Raw genomic sequence first — 12,485 nt, 5'->3', positions numbered from 1 at the left:
GCCCAGGTGAACCACGGGAATTACTCTAGAAGACAAGGGCTTGGGAACTGGGGACCGGCAGAAAATGCTGAGGTCATCAAGGGTGAGGGGCCACGTGGAGAGGCTGAAGTGCTCATGTGGGTAAGGGTTTGGGGACCGGGGACCACCTGAGACTGCTGACGTCATCAAAGGGAGAGGCCACGTGGACAGCCAGAAGTGGTAACAAGTCCCAGTGGTTAGGCTTGTCCCAGTGAACAGCCAGAAATCCTCAGGTAGACCAGGGCTTCCTGCCTGGTCAACAGCTCGAAGTTGCTAGTGTAAAGGCTCGTAGAGCCAGGTGAATGCATTGGAGGATCCCAGGAGGTCGGCAACTCCCCAAATTTCTGAGTTCCATACTCTGGAAGGCACAGAGAAGGTACCTAGCCTCAGGGAAGGGCGTTCCCCATGAATTAAGCAAAAAGCTGGCCCTCAGGGCTCCGGGAACTGTATGTTACCCTGGAGTGTCAGGAGTTTGCTCCCAGTATGGAAAGGGTTTTCTGGGCCTCAACACTGCTTTTTCCCAGATTTCAAAGTCCAGAGACAGGGCTGTCTGCGGCGCAGGTTAGTCCAGAATGAGATGTTCCTATGATGGGGATCATGGGGCGTCCCTATGGTCATGTACGACCATGATTGTCTTAAAGGAGTGCTGGCGGCCCCATGCTTGCCACCCTCTCCACTGGTGATTAGGAAGTCTGTGAGCAGAAGGTGACCTGGGGCTCTGGGTGTTAGGCGCTTAAGCCAAATTGCAGAGATAGGGAAGTCACCCAACTTCTTAGGAGCTAAGTAGCCAGCCAGTGTTGCTCATTGGTGAGACGAATAAGGGCCTGGGGAACAGTGGGAAATAGTCACATGAACAAGGGTTGGGGCCCGTTAACCAACTGAAAGTGTTCATATCATCAATGGGGAGGGGCCAGGTGGAGAGTCTGAAGTGCTGAGATGACCAAGGATATGGTCTGGCCCGGTGTATAGACGGAAGTGCTCTGGTGGATAAATGGTTGAGGATTGGGGACAGGCAGGAAGTGCTGACGTCATCACTGGGAAGGGGCCACGTGTAGAGGCTGAAGTGCTCAGGTGGTTATGGGTTTTGGGGCCTGGGGACCTGCTGGATGTGCTGAAGTCATGAAGGGGGAGGGGCCACATCAAGAGGCAGAAGTGGTCAGGTGGTAATGGGATTGGGACCCGGGTACTGACCGGAAATGCTGACATCGTCAAGGGGGAGGGGCCACGTTATAGCCCCAGGTGTTCGGGTGGTTAAGATTTCGGGGCCCAGGACCAGATAAGACTGCTAGTGTCATCAGGGGAGGGACCACGTGGACAGACAGAAGTGGAAATGAGAAGCCAAGTGGTTGGGCTTGTCCCAGTGAACAGCCAGAAATCCTCAGGCAGACCAGGGCTTGCTTCCAGGTCAACAGCTGGAAGTGTTCAAGTGTAAAGAGCCAGAAGAATGCATTGGAGGATCCCAAGAGGTCGGAAACTGCCGAACTTCGTGTGGTTTATAATCTGGAAGGAAGCGAGAAGGTACCTGTCCTCACGAAGGACGTTTCCCAGGAAGTAAACAAAAACCTAGCCCTCAGTTTGCTACAAAATTTAAGTGACCATGGAGGGGGCAGGTCTTTTCTCCCAGTTTGGAAAGGATTTTCAGGACCTCAACACTGCTGTTTCCCAGATTTCAAAGCCCAAAGGCAGGACTGTCATAGTTGCAGGTCACTCCAGGGTCAGATGCCCCCATGTTGCAAAGCATGGGTGATCCCTGGCCTCATGGACGCCCAGGGTTGTCTTAAAGGAGTGCTGGCGGCTCCCTTCTTGCTACCCTCCCACCAGGGAAGAGGTAGTCTATGATCAGAAGGTGACCTGGGCTGTGGGTGTTAGGCCCTTAAGCCAACTTCCAGAGATTGGGAAGTCACCCCTCTTCTTAGGAGATAAGTAGCCAGCCAGTGTGGCTCATTGGTGAGGTGAACAAGGGCCTGGGGAACAGCGGGAAATAGTCACATGAACAAGGGTAGGGGCCCGGTAACCAGTTTAAAGTGTTCATATCATCAGTGGAGAGGAGTCAGGTGGAGAGTCGGAAGTGCTGAGGTGACCAAGGATGCGGTCTGGCCCAGGTGAACCACGGGAATTACTCTAGAAGACAAGGGCTTGGGAACTGGGGACCGGCAGAAAATGCTGAGGTCATCAAGGGTGAGGGGCCACGTGGAGAGGCTGAAGTGCTCATGTGGGTAAGGGTTTGGGGACCGGGGACCACCTGAGACTGCTGACGTCATCAAAGGGAGAGGCCACGTGGACAGCCAGAAGTGGTAACAAGTCCCAGTGGTTAGGCTTGTCCCAGTGAACAGCCAGAAATCCTCAGGTAGACCAGGGCTTCCTGCCTGGTCAACAGCTCGAAGTTGCTAGTGTAAAGGCTCGTAGAGCCAGGTGAATGCATTGGAGGATCCCAGGAGGTCGGCAACTCCCCAAATTTCTGAGTTCCATACTCTGGAAGGCACAGAGAAGGTACCTAGCCTCAGGGAAGGGCGTTCCCCACGAATTAAGCAAAAAGCTGGCCCTCAGGGCTCCGGGAACTGTAAATTACCCTGGAGTGTCAGGAGTTTGCTCCCAGTATGGAAAGGGTTTTCTGGGCCTCAACACTGCTTTTTCCCAAATTTCAAAGTCCAGAGACAGGGCAGTCTGCGTCGCAGGTTAGTTCAGAATGAGATGTTCCTATGATTGGGAGTATGGGGCGTCCCTATGCTCATGTACACCCATGATTGTCTTAAAGTAATGCTGGCGGCCCCCTGCTTGCAATCCTCTCCACTGGAGATTAGGCAGTCTGTGAGCATAAGGTGACCTGGGGCTCTTGGTGTTAGGTTCTTAAGCCAAGAGATTGCAAAGTTACCCCTTATCTTAGCCTGAAAATGTGGCTCATTGGTCAGGCGAACAAGGGCCTAGGGTACAGCCAGAAATAGTCACGTGAACTAAGGTTTGGGCCGGATTACCAGATTAAAGTGTTCATATCATCAATGGGGAGGGCCCAGGTGAACAGGTGGAATTGCTCTGGTGGACAAGTGGGTGGGGACCTGGGATTGGCCGGAAGTGCTGACATCATAAGGGGGAGGGGCCACGTGAACAGCCCAAAGTGCTAAGGTGGTTATGATTTTGGGGAACAGGACTGGCTGAGGCTGCTGACTTCAGTGAGGGTGAAGGGCCACCTGGACAGCCAGAAGTGTTAAGAGGCCTAGTGGTTGGGCTTGTCCCAGTGAACAGCCAGAAATCCTCAGGTAGACCAGGGCTTGCTTCCAGGTGAACAGCTGGAAGTGGTCAAGTGTAAAGCCTGGTAGAGCCAGGTGAATGTATTGGAGGATCCCAAGAGGTCAGAAACTCCCGAACTACCTGTGTTCTATAATCTTGATCTCAGTTAGAATGTACCAGTCCTCTCAGAAGGATGTTCCCCAGGAAGTAAGCAAATACCTGGCCCTCAGTTCGCTACGAAATTTAAGTGACCATGGAGGGGTCAGGTCTTTGCTCCCAATATGGAAGGGGTTTTCAGGTCCTCAACACTGCTGTTTCCCACATTTCAAAGCCCTTAGGCAGGGCTGTCAGAGTCTCAGTTTTCTCCAGGTTGAGATGCCCTCATGTTGGGCAGCATGGGGGATTCCCTGGCCTCATGGACGCCAAGTGTTGTCTTAATGGAGTGCTGGCGGCTCCCTGTTGGCCACCCTCCCATCGGATAAGAGGCAGTCCTTGAGGAGAAGGTGACTTGGGACTGTGAGTGTTAGGCCATTAAGCCAACTTACAAGATTTGGAAGTCACCCCTCTTCTTGGACCTAAGTAGCCAGCCAGTGTGGCTCATGGGTGAGGAGAACAAGGTTCTGGGGAATTGCGGGAAATAGTGACATGAACAAGGGTTGGGGCCCCTTAACCAGTTTAAAGTGTTCATATCATCAATGCAGAGAGGTCATGTAGAGAGGCGGAAGTGCTGAGGTGACCAAGGATGCGGTCTGGCCAGGTGAACCGCGGGAAGTACTCTAGAAGACAAGGGCTTGGGAACTGGGGACAGGCCGAAAATACTGAGGTCATCAAGGGGGAGGGGCCAGGTGGAGAGGCTGAAGTGCTCATGTGGGTAAGGGTTTGGGGACCGGGGACAACCTGAGACTGCTGACGTCATCAAGGGGAGGGGCCAGGTGGACAGCCAGAAGTGGTAACAAGGCCCAGCGGTTAAGCTTGTCCCAGTGAACAGCCAGAAATCCTCACTGGAAATGGTCAATTGTAAAGGCAGGTGGAACCAGGTGAATGCATTGGAGGATCCCAAGAGGTCAGAAACTCCCCAACTTCCTGTGGTTTATACTCTGGAAGGCAGCAAGAAGGTGCCTGTACTCACAGAAGGACAGTTCCCCAGGAATTAAGCAAAAAGCTGGCACTCAGTTCGCTACGAAATTTAAGTGACCATGGACGGGGTCAGGTCTTTGCTCCCATTTGGAAAGGGTTTTCAGGGCCTTAACACTGCTGTTTCCCGAAATTCAAAACCCATATGCAAGGCTGTCAGAGTCCCAGGTAACTGAAGGGTGAGATGCCCCCGTGTTGGGGAGCATGGGGGATCCCGGTCTCATGGACACACAGGGTTGTCTTAAAGGAGTGCTGGGGGCGCACTATTGGACACCATCCCACTGAGAAAGAGGGAGTCTGTGAGCAAAAGGTTACCTGGGGCTTTGTGTGTTAAGCACTTAAGCCAACTCCAGAGATTGCAAAATCTCCCCTATTCTTAGGAGCTAAAAGGCAGCCAGTGTGGCTCATTAATGAGGCCTACAAGGGCCTGGGGTACAGGGGTTAATAGTCACATAAAAAAAGGTTGAGACCCGGTAACCAGTTTAAAGTGTTCATAACATCAATGGGGATGTACCAGGTGGACAGTCAGAAGGGCTAAAGTGACCAAGGATATGGTCAGGCCCAGGTGAACAGATGGAAGTGCTCTGGTGAATAAAGGGTTGGGGATCAGGAACCAGCAGGAAGTGCTCATGTTATCACAGGGGAGGGGCCTCGTGTAGAAGCAAAAGTGCTTAGGTGGTTTTGTGTTTGGGCCCTGGGACCCTCTGGAAGTGCTAATGTCATCAAGGGGGAGGGGCCACATTGGGTGGCTGAAGTGCTCATGTGGTTATGGGATTGGAGCCTGGGTACTGGCAGGAAGTGTTGACGTCATCAAGGAGGAGGGGCCACGTGGACAGCCCGAGGTGTTCGGGTAGTTCAGATTTTGGGGCCTAGGACTAGCTCAGACTGCTGACCTCATCAAGGGGTCAGGCCACATGGACAGCCAGAAGTGGTAATGAGGCGCATTGGTTGGGATTGTCCCAGAAGACAACCAGAAATCCTCAGGTAAACCAGGGCTGCCTCCCAGGTCAACAACTGGAAGTGGTCAAGTATAAATTCTTGTAGAGCCAGGAGAATACATTGGAGGATCCCAAGAGGTCGGAAACTGCCGAACTTCCTGTAGTCCATACTCTGGAAGGCAGCGAGAAGGTAGCTCTCCTCTCAGAAGGACAGTTCCCCAGGAATTAAGCAAAAAGCTGGCCCTCAGTTCGCTACAAAATTTAAGTGACCGTGGAGGGGTCTGATCTTTTCTCCCAGTTAGAAAAGGGATTTCAGGTCCTCAACCCTGCTGTTTCCCAGATTTCAAAGCCCATATGCAGGGCTGTCAGAGTCGCAGGTCACTGCAGGGTGAGATGCCCCCATGTTGAGTAACATGGGGAATCCCGGCCTCATGGACAACCAGGGTTGTCTTAAAGGAGTTCTGGGGGTGCACTGGTGGCCACCATCCCACCGGGAAAGAGGCAGTTTGTGAGCAGAAGGTTATCTGGGGCTGTGGCTGTTAGGCACTTAAGCCAACTTCCAGAGATTGGGAAATCACCCTTGTTCTTACTATTTCCCATTTTTCCCCCGGCCGTGGTTCACCTCACCAATGAGCCACACTCCCTGGCGCTTAGCTAAGAACACATGAACAAGGGTTGGGACCAGGTAACCAGTTTAAAGTGTTCATATCCTCAATAGGGAGGTGCCAGGTGGACAGTCAGATGGGCTGAGGTGACCAAGGATATGGTCAGGCCCAGGTGAACAGCTGCAAGAGCTCTGGTAAATAAATGCTGAGGATGAGGGACAGGCAGGAAGTGCTAACGTCCTCAACGTGGAGGGGCCAAGTGTAGAGGCTGAAGTGCTCAGGTGGTTATGGTTTTGGGGCCCGGGGACACTCCAGTAGTGCTAATGTCACTAAGGGGGAGGAGCCGCATTGAGAGGCTGAAGTGGTCAGGTGGTTATGAGATTGGGGCCGAGTACTGGCCGGAAGTGCTGACGTCATCTAGATGGGGGGACCATGTAGACAGCCCAAGGTATTCAGGTGTTTAAGATTTTGGGGCCTAGAATCAGCTGAGACTTCTGAGATCATCAAGGGGTGAGGACATGTGGACAGCCAGAAGTGGTGACGCCGCCGATTGATTCAGCTTGTCCCAGGAACAACCAGAAATCCTCAGGTAGACCAGGTCTGACTCCCAGGTCAACAACTGGAAGTGGTCAAGTGTAAAGGCTTGTAGAGCCAGGAGAATACATTGGAGGATCCCAAGAAGTCGGAAACTAACGAACGTCCTGTGGTCCATACTCTGGAAGGCAGCAAGAAGGTAGCTCTCCTCACTGAAAGACAGTTCCCCAGGAATTAAGCAAAAAGCTGGTCCTCAGTTCGCTACGAAATTTAAGTGATTGTGGAGGGGGCTGGTCTTTTTCTGCCAGTTTGGAAAGGGTTTTCAGGGCATCAACACTGGTGTTACTCGGATTTCAAAGCCCATATGCAGGGCTGTCAGAGTCGGAGGTCACTGCAGGGTGAGATGCCCCCATGTTTGGGAGCATGGGGGATCCCGGCCTCATGGACACCCAGGGTTGTCTTAAAGGAGTGATGGGCGCTCACTGCTGGACACCATCCCACCGGGATAGAGGCAGTCTGTGAGAAGAAGGTTACCTGGGACTGTGGGTGTTAGGTCCTTAAGCCAACTTCCAGAGATTGGGAAATCACCCTTGTTCTTATGAGCAAAGCGCCAGCCAGTTTGGCTCATTGGTGAGGTGAACCAGGGCCAGGGGAACAACAGGAAATAGTCACATGAACAAGGGGTGGGACCAGTTAACCAGTTTAAAGTGTTCATATCTGCAATGGGGAGGTGCCAGGTGGACAGTCAGAAGGGCTGAGGTGACCAAGGATATGGTCAGGCACAGGTGAAGAGCCAGAAGAACTCTGGTAAATAAAGGGCTGGGGATCAAGGACAGGCAGGAAGTGCTGACGTCCTCACAGGGGAGGGGCCACGTGTAGATGCTTAAGTGCTCAGGTGGTTATGGTTTTGGGGCCCAGGGACACGCTGGAAGTGCTGATGTCACTAAGAGAGAGGGGCCACATCGAGAGGCTGAAGTGGTCAGGTGGTTATGAGATTGGGGCCCTGGACCTGGCCGGAAGTGCTGACGTCATCAAGGCAGGGGGCTACGTGGACAGCCCGAGGTGTTCAGGTGGTTAAGATTTTGGGGCGTAGACCAGCTGAGACTGCTGATATCATCAAGGGGAGGGGACACGTGAACATCCAGAAGTGGTAATGAGGCCGATTGTTTGGGATTGTCCCAATGAACAATCAGAAATCCTCAGGTAGACAAGGCCTGCCTCCCAGGTCAACAACTGGAAGTGGTCAAGTGGAAACGCTTCTAGAGACAGGAGAATATATAGGAGGATTCCAAGAGGTCGGAAACTGCTGAACGTCCTTGGTCCATACTCTGGAAGGCAGCGAGAAGGTAGCTCTCATCTCAGAAGGACAGTTCCCCAGGAATTAAGCAAAAAGCTGTCCCTCAGTTCGCCACCAAATTTAAGTTACCGTGGAGGGGGCTGGTCTTTTTTCCCAGTTTGGAAAGGGTTTTCAAGGCCTCAACACTGCTGTTTCCCGGATTTCAAACCCCATATGCAGGGCTGTCAGAGTCGCAGGTCACTGCAGGGTGAGATGCCCCCATGTTGGGGAGCATGGGGATCGCGGCCCCATGGACACCCATGGTTGTCTTACAGGAGTGCTGGGGGCCCACTGCTGGCCACCATCCCACCGGGAATAAGGCAGTCTGTGAGCAGAAGGTTACCTGGGGCTGTCGGTGTTAGGCCCTTAAGCCAACTTCCAGAGTTTGGGAAATCACCCCTGTTCTTATGAGCTAAGCGCCATCCAGTATGGTTCATTGGTGAAAAGAAACAGGGCCGGGGGAACAATGGAAAATAGTCACATGACCAAGGGTTGGAGCGCTGTAACCTTTTTAAAGTATTCCTATCTGCAATGGGGAGGTGCCAGGAGGACAGTCAGAAGGGCTGAGGTGACCAAGGATATGGTAAGGCCCCGGTGTACAGCCGGAAGAGCTCTGGTAAATAAAGGGCTGAGGATCAGGGACAGGCAGGAAGTGCTGATGTCCTCAGGGGGGAGTGGCCACAAGTAGAGGCTGAGGTGCTCAGGTGGTTATGGGTTTGGGGCCCTGGGACATGCCGGAAGAGCTGACGTCATTAAGAGAGAGGGGCCACATCGAGAGGCTGAAGTTGTCCGGTGGTTATTGGATTGGGGCCCGGGTACTGGCTGGAAATGCTGATGTCATCAAGGTGGGGGGCCATGAAGACAGCTCGAGGGTTTCAGGTGGTTAAGATTTTGGAGACCAGGACCAGCTGAGAATGCTGACATCATCAAGGGGTGGGGACTCGTGGTCAGCCAGAAGTGGTAACTAGGTCGATTGTTTGGGCTTGTGCCAATGAACAACCAGAAATCCTTAGGTAGAACAGGTCTGCCTCGCAGGTCAACAACTGGAAGAGGTCAAGTGTGAAGTCTTGTAGAGCCAGGCGAATACATTGGAGGATCCCAAGAGGTCGGAAACTGCCGAACTTCCTGTAGTCCATACTCTGGAAGGCAGCGAGAAGGTAGCTTTCCTCTCAGAAGGACAGTACCCCAGGAATTAAGCAAAAAGCTGGCCCTCAGTTCGCTACAAAATTTAAATGACCATGGAGGGGTCTGGTCTTTTCTATCAGTTTGAAAAGTGTTTTCAAGTCCTCAACACTGTTGTTTTCCAGATTTCAAAGCCCATATGCAGGGCTGTCATAGTCGCAGGTCACTGCAGGTTGAGATGCCCCCATGTTGAGTAGCATGGGGGATCCCTGCCTCATGGACAACCAGGATTGCCTTAAAGGAGTCCTGGGGGCTTTCTGCTCACCACCATCCCACTGGGAAAGAGTCAGTCTGTGAGCAGAAGGTTACCTGGGCCGTGGGTGTTAGGCCCTTAAACCAACTTCCAAAGATTGGTAAATCACCATAGTTCTTGTGACCTAAGCGCCACCCGGTGTGGCTCATTGGTGTGGTGAAGCAGGGCTGAGGGAACAGCGGGAAATAGTCACATGAACAAGGGTTAGTACCCGGTAACCAGTTTAAAGTTTTCATATCCGCAAAGGGGAGGTGCCAGGTGGACAGTCAGAAGGGCTGAGGTGACCAAGGATATGGTCAGGCCCCGGAGAACAGCCCCAAGAGCTCTGGTAAATAAATGCTGAGGATCAGGGACAGGCAGGAAGTGCTAATGTCCTCACCGTGGAGGGGCCATATGTAGAGGCTGAAGTGCTCAGGTGGTTATGATTTCGGGGCCCAGGGACACGCCAGAAGTGCTGATGTCACTAAGGGGGAGGAGCCACAACGAGAGGCTGAAGTGGTCAGGTGGTTATGGGATTGGGGCCGGATACTGGCCGGAATTGCTGACGTCATCTTGCGGGGGGAGCCACGTTGACAGCCCTAGGTGTTCAGGTGGTTAAGATTTTGGGGCCTAGGAGCAGCTGAGACTACTGATGTCATCAAGGGGTGGGGACATGTGGTCAGCCAGAAGTGGTGACGAGGCCGATTGATTCAGCTTGTCCCAGGAACAACCAGAAATCCTCAGGTTGACCAGGGCTGCCTCCCAGGTCAACAACTGAAGTGGTCAAGTGTGAAGTCTTGTAGAGCCAGGAGAATACATTGGAGGATCCCAAGAGTTCGGAAACTGCCGAACATCCTGTAGACCATACTCTGGAAGGCAGTGAGAAGGTAGCTCTCCTCTCAGAAGGACAGTTTCCCAGGAATTACTCAAAAAGCTGGCCCTCTGTCGCTATGAATTTAAGTGATCGTGGAGGGGTCTGGTCTTTTCTACCAGTTTGAAAAGGATTTTCAAGTCCTCAACACTGCTGTTTCCCAGATTTCAAAGCCCATATGCAGGGCTGTCAGAGTCGCAGGTCACTGCAGGGTGAGATGCCCCCATGTTGAGTACCATGGGTGATGCCGGCATCATGGACAACCAGGATTGTCTTAAGGGAGTGCTGGGGGCGCACGGCTGGCCACCATCCCACTGGGAAAGAGGCAGTCTGTGAGCAGAAGGTTACCTGGGGCTGTGGGTGTTAGGCCCTTAATCCAACTTCCAGAGATTGGAAAATCACCCCTATTCTTATAAGCTAAGCACCAGCCAGTGTGGCTCATTGGTGAGGTGAACCAGGGCCGGGGGAACAATGGGAAATAGTCAAACAAAGGTTTGGCCCGGGTAACCAGTTTAAAGTGTTCATATCCTCAATGGGTACGAGCCAGGTGGACAGTCAGAAGGGCTGTGGTGACCAAGGATATGGTCAGGCTCAGGTGAACAGCCGGAAGTGCTCTGGTGGATAAAGTCTTGGGGACCTGGTACCAGCAGGAAGTGCTGACGTCATCACCGGGGAGTAGCCACGTCTAGAAGCTGTATTGCTCAGGTGATTATGGGTTTTTGGCCCGGTGACCTGCCAGAAGCGCTGACGTCATCAAGGGGGAGGTGCCACGTGGACAGCCCAAGGTGTTCAGGTGGTTAAGATTTTGGGGCCAGGACCAGAGGAGACTGCTGACCTCATCAAGGGGAGGGGCAACGTGGACAGCCAGAAATGGTAATGAGGCCGAGTGGTTGGGCTTGTCCCAGTGAACAGCCAGAAATCCTCAGGTTGACCAGAGCTTGCTGCCAGGTCAACAGCTGGATGTGTTCAAGTGTAAAGAGCCAGAAGAATGCATTGGAGGATCCCAAGAGGTTGGAAACTGTTGAACTTCCTGTGGTTTATATTCTGGAAGGCAGCGAGAAGGTATCCGTGCTCACGGAAGGACAGTTCCCCAGGAATTAAGCAAAAAGCTGGCCCTCAGTTCGCTACGAAATTTAAGTGACCGTGGAGGGGGCAGGTCTTTGCTAGCAGTTTGGAAAGGGTTTTCAGGGCCTCAATACTGCTGTTTCCTGGATTTCAAAGCCCATAGGCAGTGCTGTCAGAGTCGCAGTTCTCTCTAGGGTGAGACGCCTCCATGTTGGGCAGCATGGGGGATCCCTGGCCTCATGGACGCCAGGTGTTGTCTTTAAGGATTGCTGGCTGCTTCCTGCTGGCCACCCTCCCACCGGGGAAGAGGCAGTATGTGAGCAAAAGTTGACTTTGGGCTGTGGGTGTTAGGCCCTTAAGCCAACTTCCAGAGATTGGGAAGTCACCCCTCTTCTTAGGAGCTAAGTAGCTATCCAGGTTCGCTCATTGGTAAAGTGAACAAGGGCCTGGGAAAAAGCAGGAAATAGTCACATGAACAAGGGTTGAGACCTGGTAACCAGTTTAAAGTGTTCATATCTTCAATGGGGAGGGTCCAGGTGGAGAGTCAGAAGTGCTTAGGTGACCAAGGATATTGTGTGGCCTAGGTGAACATCCGGAAGTGCTCTGGTGGATAAGTGCTTGGGGACCACAGACTGGCCAGAAATGCTGATGTCATCAAGGGGGAGGGGCTACATGGTCAGCCCAAAGTGCTAAGGTGGGTAAGGGTTTGGGGCGTGGAAACCTGCAGGGAGTGCTGACATCATCAGGGGGTAAGGGCCTCGTGGACAGCCCGAAGTGTTCAGGTGGTTAAGATTTTGTGGCCCGGGACCAACTGAGACTTCTGACGTGATCAAGGGAGGGGCCACCTGGACAGCCAAAAGTGGTAATGAGGCCGAGTGGTTGGGCTTCTCTCAATGAACAGCTAGAAATCCTCAGGTAGACCAGGGCTTGCTGCCAGGTCAACAGCTGGAAGTGGTCAAGTGTAAATGCTTGTAGAGCCTGATGAATTCATTGGAGGATCCCAAGAGGTTAGAAACTCCCCATCTTCCTGTGCACCATACTCTGGAAGGCAGCGAGTAGGTAGTTTTCCTCACTGAAGGTTGATCCCCAGGAATTAAGCAAAAAGCTGGCCCTCAGTTCGCTACGAAATTTAAGTGACCATGGAGGGGGCAGGTCTTTGCTCCCAGTTTGGAAAGGGTTTTCAGGGCCTCAACACTGCTGTTTCCCGGATTTCAAAGCCCATAGGCAGGGCTGTCATAGTCGCAGGTCACTCCAGGGTGAGATGCCCACATGTTGAGCCGTATGGGGGATCCCTGTCCTCATGGACACCCAGGGTTGTCTTAAAGGAGTGCTGCTGGCTCCCTTC

This window comes from Plecotus auritus, assembly GCF_963455305.1.
Source record: "Plecotus auritus genome assembly, chromosome: 8".
NCBI classification, from domain to species: domain Eukaryota; kingdom Metazoa; phylum Chordata; class Mammalia; order Chiroptera; family Vespertilionidae; genus Plecotus; species Plecotus auritus.
This window is presented reverse-complemented; position numbering follows the sequence as displayed.